Below are 8,749 nucleotides of genomic sequence, written 5' to 3' on the forward strand. Positions count from 1 at the left end.
GCTGAGGTACCGGCTGTTGAGGAAGAACTGAGGGCGATCCGGAGTCTGAGACCAGGGAAGGCACCGGGCAGAGATGATCTCCCAGGCGAAATGCTGAGGGAGGGTGGCGTTTGTGCACAGACTGCCCTATATGACATCATAACAACAGTCTGGACCACTGGACGGGTTCCGCAGGACTGGAAGGATGCCCTGGTGGTCCCCCTCTTTAAGAAGGGGGACCGCACAGACTGTAACAACTACAGGGGCATCTCACTCCTCAGTGTGCCGGGTAAGGTCCTGGCAAGGATTATTCAACATCGCCTTGCTAGGCATGCTGAGGAGAGGCTTGCGGAGCCCCAATGTGGTTTCAGGAAAGGGCGGTCCTGCACAGATGCCATATTTTCTGTCCGTCTGCTACAGCAGAGGTGTAGGGAATTCCAAAAAGACCTACATCTCTGCTTTATTGACCTGGTCAAGGCCTATGATACCATCAGTAGGACTGGGCTCTGGGTTGTTCTTCGTGCTTTCGGAGTCCCTGACCCTCTGCTCACGATCATTAAGGACCTTCATGATGGTGAGCGGGCCCGGGTAAAACTACGTGGCCGGGAGTCGGAGCCTTTCCCTGTACACCTTGGGGTGCGACAGGGATGTCCTCTGGCTCCCACATTATTTAACATCTATTTCGACTGCGTAGTTCGTGAAGCCTTCAATAGCTGTACCGGGGGAATTACCATTTGGTACAGATATAATGGGAGGCTGATCGACGCCCGGGTGCGATCAAGGGATGGCTCCCTATTGGTCAACCACGTTATGTATGCCGATGATTTGGTAATAGCTGCTCATTCAGAAGAGGAGTTGGAGACGCTGCTGCTGAGGCTGGAGTGTGCCACTAAGAGGTGGGGCCTTACCATCAGCCCCACCAAAACTAAGCACCTGCCTGGGTATTTTGTACCATCGGGCACTCCGCCCCCACAACTCCCAATCGGTGATGGGGCAGTTGTGGAGAGAGTAGAGAGTTTCCCATACCTGGGCAGTGTGCTCATGACCAGCTCCAGTTTATCAGCAGAGGTCTCACTCCGAATCAGTCGAGCGGCAATATCTTTTCATCGGTTGCGTAACGCTGTGTGGAAGCTACCTGGTCTGTCGCTCCGCACGAAGCTTCAGGTCTTCTCGGCCACGGTCATTCCCTCCCTTCTCTACGCTTGCGAAACGTGGACCCCCCTAGTGGAGCATCTTCGCCGGTTGGAAACATTTAGGCTGGCCTGCCTACGATCCATCCTGGGTTTGACCAGGCTGGATTGTGTGAGGAGCTCACAAGTCCTTGAAAGATCTGGGCAAAGTCCCATCAGTGAGCTCCTCCGGCAGGCAAGGCTGCGTTGGCTGGGTCATGTAGCCCGCATGCCCAGCCACCGCATGCCTAAACAGCTTTTGTTCGGCCGGATCGAGGGGGCTAAACGGGCGCGGCACGGGCTAGAGAAGAGATGGAGTGATGTGGTACAGGAGGACGTGGAGCTGAGTGGACTTGCCGATGACTGGTACCAGCGGTGTCAAGATCGGCCTCAGTGGAGGAGGCTCGTGAAGGACGCTACTGGGCAGTTGGAGGCAGTCGCCCTCCAACAACAACGGAGGGCGGAGGAGCGACGCTCACAACAACGAGCGGAGCGCCGGGTGGCTAAAGCACAGCAAGTTGGCACAGTAGGGGGCACAGGTGGTGCATCAGCCAGTCATCTCGGTCATCTCGGTCAGTCGACCCGTGGCACCTGGGTCTGCCCCGTGACCTCCTGCCAGCGGGCGTTCGACACTTCACGTGGCCTCAAGGTGCACATGGCCTGGCACAAGCGTCGTGGTGACGTCACCGCCACTTAGTGGCGAATGGCGGTTGTAGCGGTGTGTTTGCATTAGGGTGTGACTGTGTGTGTTCAGACTGTAGGGGAGCGGTGGTGCAGTGGTTAGCGCGCTGTGCTACGAACCCGGTAACCCGAGTTCGATTCCCGCTCCCAGCCAACACCAGTGACGATTATCTGAACCGGTTATGGGCCTCCTTTGGGTTGACTCAGCCTCAAATGAGTACCTGGTGCGGTGTGTAAACATCGCCACTGGGGAGACAAAGGCGGCCGTGCGTGGTGCTGGCCACCCACCTCCTCGTGTGCCACAGCGCCGGCCTTCACAGGTGCTCGCTAACAGCACTTGCCCCTACAGACTGTTACAGGCTACACGGGGGATCTTTGTCTTAGACTGTGCGCGTGTTTGCACGAGGGTGTGTCTGTGTGTCCGTGTCTACGCGTGCGTGTCGATGTGTTTTTGTGTTTGTGTGATTGTGTGTTTGTGTGATTGTGTGTTTGTGTGTCGATGTGTTTGTGTGTCGATGTGTTTGTGATTGTGTGTTGATGTGTTTGTGTGTTTGAGTGTTTGTGTGTCGATGTGTTTGTGTGTCGATGTGTTTGTGTGTTGATGTGTTTGTGTGATTGTGTGTTTGTGATTGTGTGATTGTGTGATTGTGTGATTGTGTGTTTGTGATTGTGTGATTGTGTGTTTGTGTGTCGATGTGTTTGTGTGTCGATGTGTTTGTGTGTGTGTGATTGTGTGATTGTGTGTTTGTGTGATTGTGTTATTGTGTGTTTATGTGATTGTGTGTGTGTGTGTTTGTCTGATTGTGTTATTGTGTGTAATGTGTTTGTGTGATTGTGTTATTGTGTGTTTATGTGTTTGTGTCTGTGTGATTGTGTGATTGTGTGTTTGTGTGATTGTGTGTTGATGTGTTTATGTGTTTATGTGATTGTGTGATTGTGTGTTTGTGTGATTGTGTTTGTGTGTTGATGTGTTTGTGTGTTTATGTGATTGTGTCATTGTGTGTTTGTGTGATTGTGTTTTTGTGTGATTGTGTGTCGATGTGTTTGTGTGTCGATGTGTTTGTGTGTTTGTGTGAGTGTGTGTTTGTGTGTTTATGTGATTGTGTGATTGTGTCATTGTGTGTTTATGTGTTTGTGTGTTTGTGTCTGTGTGATTGTGTGATTGTGTGTTTGTGTGATTGTGTGTCGATGTGTTTGTGTGTTTATGTGATTGTGTGTTTGTGTGATTGTGTTATTGTGTGTTTATGTGTTTATGTGATTATGTGATTGTGTGTTTGTGTGATTGTGTTATTGTGTGTTTATGTGTTTGTGTGATTGTGTGTTTGGGTGTTTGTGTGATTATGTGATTGTGTGTTTGTGTGTTTGTGTGATTGTGTGTTTGTGTGATTGTGTGTCGATGTGTTTGTGTGATTGTGTGTTTATGTGATTGTGTGTTTTGTGTGATTATGTGATTGTGTGTTTGTGTGATTGTGTGATTGTGTGTTTGGGTGATTGTGTTATTGTGTATTTATGTGTTGTGTGATTGTGTGTTTGGGTGTTTGTGTGATTATGTGATTATGTGTTTGTGTGTTTGTGTGATTGTGTGTTTGTGTGATTGTGTGTTTGTGTGATTGTGTGATTGTGTGATTGTGTGTTTGGGTGATTGTGTTATTGTATGTTTATGTGTTTGTGTGTTTGTGTGATTGTGTGTTTGTGTGTTTGTGTGATTGTGTGATTGTGTGTTTGGGTGATTGTGTTATTGTATGTTTATGTGTTTGTGTGATTGTGTGTTTGGGTGTTTGTGTGATTATGTGATTGTGTGTTTGTGTGTGATTGTGTGTTTGTGTGATTGTGTGTCGATGTGTTTGTGTGATTGTGTGTTTATGTGAGTGTGTGTTTTGTGTGATTGTGTGATTGTGTGTTTGTGTGATTGTGTGATTGTGTGTTTGGGTGATTGTGTGTTTGGGTGATTGTGTGACTGTGTGTTTGTGTGTCGATGTGTTTATGTGATTGTGTGTTTTTGTGTGTTTGTGTTTTTGTGTGTTTGTGTTTGTGATTGTGTGTTTGTGTGATTGTGTGTTTGTGTTTTTGTGTGTTTGTGTGTTTATGTGATTGTGTGCACCTTATCCCCCCACCGCGCCGTGATTTTGGACGTGCGCGTCCGCCTTTGTCTCTCGTGCATCTCGTCAGCCAAGCCGATACCACCTGGGACCCCCTCCTCCTCCTTCAACACGTGACGTGGTGGCCTCAGCGTGCACCTGGCCTGGCACGAGCGCCCCTCTGGGGACATGGGGAAACTTGGTGGTGTTTGGTTGTGCGCGCTGCTGCAATCCACCCCCTCGTGTGCCGCCTTCACAGCACTTGCCCCAACAGTCTGTGAAGGCTACACGGGGGATCTTTGTCTTTGTGTAGTCGTGGAGCGGCACACCACGAACCCGGGCCACCGGTGACGATTCTCTGCACCGGTCCTGGGCCTTCCCCCTAGGTCGACTCAGCCTCAAATGAGTACCCGGTGCAGTGTGTTAAACATCGCCCCTGGGGAGACAAAGGCGGCCGTGGCGCGGTGTTGGCCACCCACCCCCTCGTGTGCCGCGGTGGCGGCCTTCATAGCTGCTGCTCGCTACTCACGGCACTTGCCCCCACCTCCTCCGCAGGCTACACGGGTGGGGGAGGGAACTTTGCCTTTTTTGTGTTAAAGGTGTACAGTGCACCGCGCGCACTGTACAGGCACGTGCGCGCGTCGCGGCATTTCTCGCGAAATGGAACGAGATGAATCACCCCAAGGGCGTGACACACACACATACACAGACACAGCTTCCCCAGGTAGCCCGCGCCGGCTGGCGGGACAAGTGCTCTGAGCCAGCAAGCCACCTGTGAAAGTCCCGCTGGGGTGGGTCCGGACCGCTCCCGGCCGCCTTTGTCTCCACCGATGCGGATGTTACGCAGTGCACGAGGTACGACGGTAATTTAAGGCCGAGTCTACCTAGGGGACGCACAGACACATCCAGTTCACTCAACACAGACACATCCAGTTCACTCAACACAGACGTGCGGCACATTGACACTGAGAGACGCGCGCGGACAGACAGACAAAGAGCCCCCAGGTAGCCCGCGCAGGCTGGCGGGGCAAGTGCTGCTCGTGAGGAGAACCTCTGAAGGCCCGCACGGCACAAGAGGCGGCGGGAGGTCGGCACCACACCCCGTCATTTACAGCTGAGTCGACCTAGGGGAGGCCCAGTCAACTCGGGTGGCCGGGTTCGTAGCGCAAGTGCAGTGCCAACCGCTGCGCCACCGCTCCCCACGACTGACACTCACCACAAGACAAAGGTCCCCCGTATAGCCTCTAAGATGCTCTTGAAGGCGGGCACAGCACACAAGGGGCTGGGGTGGACAGCACAACACCCGGCCGCCTTTGTCTCCTTTGTGCTCATGTTTACACGTCGCAGCAGAGACGCATTCGAGGCTGAGGCGACCTAGGAGTGAGACTCACAGAGAGAGACACAGAGACAACAACCGCCATTCGCCACACAGTGGCGGTGACGTCACCAGGGCGCTTGTGCCAGGCTAGGTGCACTTCGAGGCCACGTGAAGTGGCGATGGCTCGCTGGCAGGAGGTCACGGGGCAGACCCAGCAGGTGCCGTGGGTTGACTGACTGAGATGACCGAGATGACTGGCTGATGCACCACCTGTGCCCCCTACTGTGGCAGCTCTGCACTTTAGCCGCCCGGCGCTGCGCTCGTTGTTGTGAGCGTCTTCTCCGCCCTCCGTTGTTGCCGGAGGGCGACTGCCTCCAACTGCGCAGTAGCGTCCTTCACGAGCCTCCTCCTCCTCCACAGAGGCCATTCTGGTAGCAGTCACCGGCAAGTCCACTCAGCTCCACGTCCTCCTGTACCACATCACTCCATCTCTTCTCTAGCCCGTGGCGGGCATGCGGGATACGTGACCCAGCCAATGCAGCCTCGCCTGCCGGAGGAGCTCACCGATGGGACTTTGTTCAGATCTCTCAATAATTAGTGAACTCCTCACACAATCCAGTCTGGTTAAATTCAGGATGGATCGTAGGTATGAAGGCTATCTTTAAAAAGAGAGACACACACAACACACACAACACACACAACACACAGAACACACACACAACACACACTTAGACAAAGATCGCCCCTATAGCCTTAACAAGTGATGTTAGCGAGCACCTATAAAGGCTGGCACGTCACACGGCCGCCTTTGTCTTTCCAGCGGCGATGTTTACAAACCGCACCAGGTACTCATTTGAGGCTGAGTCAACCTAGGGGAGGCCCAGGACCGGTTCAGATCGTCATCACTGGTGATGGCCGTGAGCGGGAATCAAACTCAGGTCGCCGGGTTCATAGCGCAGCGCGCTAACCGCTGCACCACCGCTCCCCACACACAGACACACGCACACAGACACAGACACACTTAGACACACACACATACACACACACAAACACTTAAACACACACACAGACACACACTTAGACACACAGACACACACACTTAGACACACACACACAAACACACTTACACACACACACAGACACACACACACAAACACACTTAAACACACACTTAGACACACACTTAGACACACACAGACACACTTAGACACACACACACAGACACGCGCCTCTCAAACACCCCCCCTCGCCACGAACCCCCCCCGCCACGACCCCCGTGATTGCGGGGTCCCCGGCCCCCAATGGAAGGGGTCTCACTAAGAGGGCCCACGAGCAGAAGGGGACCCCAGGGGAAGGGGGGGGACACACACCTCTATCCCCCTTATCCGAGGCAGCGAGGGGATCAGATGGAGTTTTGCAGAGCGAGATGGGGTCGGAGGAAGTGAGTGTACGTGTGTGTGTGTACGTGTGTGTGCGTGTGTGTGTGCGTGTGTATGCGTGTGTGTGTGCGTGCGGGTGTATGCGCGTGTGTGTGCGTGTGTGTGCGTGTGTGCACGTGTGTGCGTGCGCGTGTGTGTGTGCGTGTGTGTGTGCGTGCGTGTGTGCGCGTGTGTGAGTGTGTGTGCGTGTGTGTGTGCGTGAGTGTGTGCGTGTGTGCGCGAGTGTGTGCGTGTGTGCATGTGTGTGCGTGTGCGCGTGTGTGTGTGCGTGTGTGTGTGCGCATTCACACACTCACTCTCACTCTCGTGGGCCGCTGCGTCTAACCGCTGCGCCACCGCTCTCCACGCGTACACAATGACAGACACGCTCGTGTTTCACTCACACACTCGCGAAAACAAAGATGAAGAAGCCCCGTACACCCTTCGCAGACTGTTGTGGAAAGTGCTGCGAGCCAGAAACCCCAGTGAAGGCCGGACCCCGCCGCACGAGGGGGTGGCCGGCCAGCACCACGCCCGGCCGCTTTTGTCTCCCTAATGGCGACGTTGACACACAGCCCCAGCTACTCGTCCAAGGACCGGTTCAGAGAAATGTCACCTGATGTTGGCCTGGAGCCGGAATCGAACTTGGGTGGCCGGATTCGTAGCGCAGCGCGCTAACCACTGCGCCACCGCTCCACCCCACTCACACACACACGCATTAACTGAGACACACACACACGCACTCACACACACGCACTTACACACACTTCAAACACGCACACACACGCACTCACACACACACACACGCACTTACACACACTTTAAACACACACACCCACTTACCCACACACACACGCACTCACACGCACACACACGCACTTACACACACTTTAAACACACACACGCACGCATGCGCAAACGCGTCGGTGTCCCGACAGAAGCGCGACAGGAGCACGATCGCGACCTAGACTACAGCTGGGACACACTTAGACCCCTACCGGGGCTACAGCTGGGCTACAGCTGGGACACACTTAGACCCCTACCTGGGCTACAGCTGGGCTACAGCTGGGACACACTTAGACCCCTACCTGGGCTACAGCTGGGCTACAGCTGGGACACACTTAGACCCCTACCTGGGCTACAGCTGGGCTACAGCTGGGACACACTTAGACCCCTACCTGGGCTACAGCTGGGACACACTTAGACCCCTACCTGGGCTACAGCTGGGACACACTTAGACCCCTACCTGGGCTACAGCTGGGACACACTTAGACCCCTACCTGGGCTACAGCTGGGCTACAGCTGGGACACACTTAGACCCCTACCTGGACTACAGCTGGGACACACTTAGACCCCTACCTGGGCTACAGCTGGGACACACTTAGACCCCTACCTGGGCTACAGCTGGGCTACAGCTGGGACACACTTAGACCCCTACCTGGGCTACAGCTGGGACACACTTAGACCCCTACCTGGGCTACAGCTGGGACACACTTAGACCCCTACCTGGGCTACAGCTGGGCTACAGCTGGGACACACTTAGACCCCTACCTGGACTACAGCTGGGACACACTTAGACCCCTACCTGGGCTACAGCTGGGACACACTTAGACCCCTACCTGGGCTACAGCTGGGACACACTTAGACCCCTACCTGGGCTACAGCTGGGCTACAGCTGGGACACACTTAGACCCCTACCTGGACTACAGCTGGGACACACTTAGACCCCTACCTGGGCTACAGCTGGGACACACTTAGACCCCTACCTGGGCTACAGCTGGGACACGCTTAGATCCCTACCTGCGCTACAGCTGGGACACACTTAGACTCTACCTGGGCTACAGCTGGGCTACAGCTGGGACACACTTAGACCCCTACCTGGGCTACAGCTGGGACACACTTAGACCCCTACCTAGGCTACAGCTGGACTACACCTGGGCTACAGCTGGACTACACCTGGGCTACAGCTGGGACATACTTAGACACCTACCTGGACTACAGCTGGGCTACAGATAGACTACAGCTGGGACACACTTAGACCCTACCTGGACTACAGCTGGACTACACCTGGGCTACAGCTGAGCTACAGCTGGACTACACCTGGGC

Source organism: Lampetra fluviatilis, chromosome 57 (genome assembly GCF_964198595.1).
Source record: "Lampetra fluviatilis chromosome 57, kcLamFluv1.1, whole genome shotgun sequence".
Lineage (NCBI taxonomy): Eukaryota > Metazoa > Chordata > Hyperoartia > Petromyzontiformes > Petromyzontidae > Lampetra > Lampetra fluviatilis.